Consider the following 3,497-nt stretch of genomic DNA (forward strand, 5'->3'; position numbering starts at 1 on the left):
TATATAAAAAATTGGGTTACAAAGACTTCTCCTGAGAATTATATAAATGAAGACTCACAAAACAACCAACCAACCTCAGACATAAAGCTGTTGGAAATACTGGTTTGACAAGGCAACACCTTCCCATGTCAGCGAAGAAACTGAGGTGACACCCACATTTGCAATCAGATCAACAGCTGAGCCCAGTTTTCAAGCTCACAACACACTCATCTACGTGGCTTCAGCTGGCTATCAACAAAATTACTCTGATCTGACACACCAGAATGCATTTCCCATTTCTTAAACTCAGCTAAAACTGCAGGTTATTCCACACAGCAGAACAAATATGCTCTTCTGTTCTCAGAGGACAGAGCTGACCTTTCCTAACAGATCCATTGAGAACTAACTGAAACGCACTCAAAACATGCTAAGCCCATTCTCTACTTACAGGAAAAGTATCAGTGCAAATAATTACCAGTGATATGAGTAAAAGGTATTATTTTTGTGTAAGGTCAAGTACACAACTATTTCTTAACTAAAAAACAGAACAAACTCTTGCATCAGTGACTGGTTCATGACACAACATTTGAGTTTTAAGGAAACAAAGGCCAATTTGCTATTCAAAGCTTACTTCCCTTCGTTTTCAAACATGCAAGCTACATTTCTATTGTTAGCTGTATATAAGCACACATACTACTAAAACAAATCATGACATTATTAGGGCATTAGTTCTAGACAATTGACATTCCATGTGGCAGTGCATCTGACATTAAAGGTGACAGTGTGTTTTCGTTCAAATAAAGAGCCAGCAGTCCTTGAAGAATACACGACCACTAATACACTGGTTTTTTTTGTTTGTTTGTTTTTATTTGGGGGCTATAAGTTGCTTAACATTCTTGGAAAGCTCTAAGTGGTCACTATTATCTTTGAGGAGAATACTAACACACAACTAAAACTAGAAAGGTATCTTGGGACAAAATGCTGCATTACCAATCACATCAGCTTTTTTCTTTTTTGAAAAGTTGATATAAACTGAAGCTGCTATTTCCTTTGCTACGATAAAAATCACAGAAGCATATTTATTCCCATTACTTAACAACAGAACCTACAAACTCCTGCTGATTTCTTTATCCGTTTTTAAAGCACAATTTACACTGCAGATAAGGGTATGCTCTTCACAAGATTAAAGTCAAGGTCACGTACTGCACACACACTGCTGCCTGTAGAACAGGGATCAGTTTCACAGACTCCATGTACATTTTTAGAAGGGGCTGCTCGAGCCCTCAGCTAACCACCCTTCAATTATAAACGTGAAGATAAACCTTGGCTTAAAAGGTAACATTTAAGGCTTTTGTAGTAAAACAGACAGATATAGCCCTGCTGATTCAAGTCACTCCTTTCATCCCTTCACAGACACTGAATGGAAAATCCCCAGCACACTTCAGAAGAGCCTTCTGATACAGTCAAGAGCAGACTCTCACAGACTTTGGTAACATCACAAGTGGACCACCTCTGAAAGAAAAGCCTGGTTTCACATTAAGTCCAACAGCTGGTGTTTCAGCACATGTATACTGTACTTCACTCTGGACAGATTCTTGGGCAGCTGTTCATACTAGAGCTATAACAGAGGCATTACCACCATAAAGTGAAAGCTGTATCACAAAAGGAAGGTTCTCCCCTTTTCCAGAAAGCATCATTTGCACAAGACATCCTCAGAGAACATCACCAAGTGTCAGCAATTGCAACAGTATGAATATGCTGACAAGCACTAGGCTTTATTGCTATGTGCTATCCATAAATTGCTAACACCTCAAATATAGAGCTTTGGGCTTAATTTACGGCCATCTAGACAAGGACTCCAAAAGTTTCTGTTCGCTTAAGTCAGCAGCAGAATCAGATTATGTATCTTTAACAATGGAAAAATCTTTGAGGCACATCCCAAACAGGCAGCACAAGACATTACTATTGACTACTTAAAACCAGGACCTGGTTGATAATGCTTTTTACCAGGAGGGATTAACTGTATGGAAGTGTTGCACTTTGGTAGGCATCCAGCAGAGATCAATACCTAGAGCACCTACAGGGTCCCTTGAGAGTCAGCACTTGTACAGACAGGATTTACCCATAAAGCTGACCCGAAGCTAGCAATGATCCAAGACTCCTACTCCTGCCTTATCTCCTTCGTGTTCTGGCAGGTCACTGAAATTGAAGGTAGCTAAGTGCCTGAAACACCCACTAATTTCGTGTGTGTCACTCAGAGAAGGCCCCTATACTACTGAGCCTAATCCATACATCTGCTAACTCCACCTTACTTCAGCATGGCAACAGAGACCTAGAGCTTCAAAAGCCATTTGAAGCAAGGTGTTAAGACCTTTAACAAACCTAACTTAGCAGCTCTGGACATACACATAAGAGAGGGGAAATCTAAACTTAGATGTTACTGCCACTTCCTTTAAGAGACAAGTTCTTGACTACAAAAGAGATGACCCCACTTTTAAACTCAGGAATACCAGGTAGGACAACACATAGTATTGATAGCCATCAGTTAAGGACACTAATCTTCCACACTGACACAAGGAGCTTCCACGATGAATGGACAACTTATGAACAAAACATCACAATCTTCAAAAATATTTTTTTAACAACTCCAAAAATAGTATTTAGAATAAAAGTAGACACTCTAGAATTCTACAAATGGTAAAAGGAACTTTGGAAAGCAACAAGACTGAAGTACAGCTTGGTAGACTACGTTAGATAAAATACTTCCAAACAAAGCTAAATAAGCTGCAAATGCTTTGCCTTTGCAGTGACCTCTAGCAGGGCACCAAGCACATCCAGCAGACACCACTCACCAGCAGCTATGCCTTCATCTCAAAAACAGCGAGTCTCATGAGAAACAAGATTGACTTTCAGGAGTTCTGATGAGCCATCTGTTTAATTGTCTAAGCAATACCTCACTTATTCTTCAGAATCCTGGCCTGAATTTACCATCAAGTTTCTTGTCATCCAGCTGTCTCTGATGCAGCTAGCATTGCTGATATTTGAAATCAGCTTATAGACTCCTAGCTAACAGTGAAGTCCTTCACGCTGCTGCTACAATTTAGCTTTTTTCCACATTCTCCTAAAGCATGCAGTACCTGTGCTCAGGTTCTATCACAAGATCTCCACAAAATGCCTTGAAGAAGCAATAGTGGGAAACCCTTCACAGTAAGGCCAGCCTAAGAACCAGGATGCCCACACTGATGTTATTCACCCCTTTTTTTTTCTTCCCTTAAGTATTTTGAAGTACTAAGACCGTGGCCTCTCTTAACATGATTTATTTTAGCAGATTCATTACACTTGACTTGATTTAACAGGTGCATGCACACACGGGTATCTGTGAGCAGACAGCTGCATCACCTGCAAAAATCATCTACAGAGACCCCTCAAGCCCCAAACCGCTCACAGACAGGGCTGATTCACCATTTGAACTCACATTACCTTTTTTTTTTAAAAAAAAACAAAAAACTTTCTTTTCA

General features: G+C 39.9%; 1 protein-coding gene across 5 annotated transcripts in view; it reads right to left on the reverse strand.

The window, feature by feature from the left end:
* The window catches only part of MOCOS (molybdenum cofactor sulfurase), a 213,503-nt gene that overhangs the window by 203,132 nt on the left and 6,874 nt on the right, over window positions 1-3,497 (reverse strand). The gene's annotated exons all lie outside the window — the stretch shown is intronic.

This window comes from Meleagris gallopavo, chromosome 3, assembly GCF_000146605.3.
Source record: "Meleagris gallopavo isolate NT-WF06-2002-E0010 breed Aviagen turkey brand Nicholas breeding stock chromosome 3, Turkey_5.1, whole genome shotgun sequence".
NCBI lineage: Eukaryota > Metazoa > Chordata > Aves > Galliformes > Phasianidae > Meleagris > Meleagris gallopavo.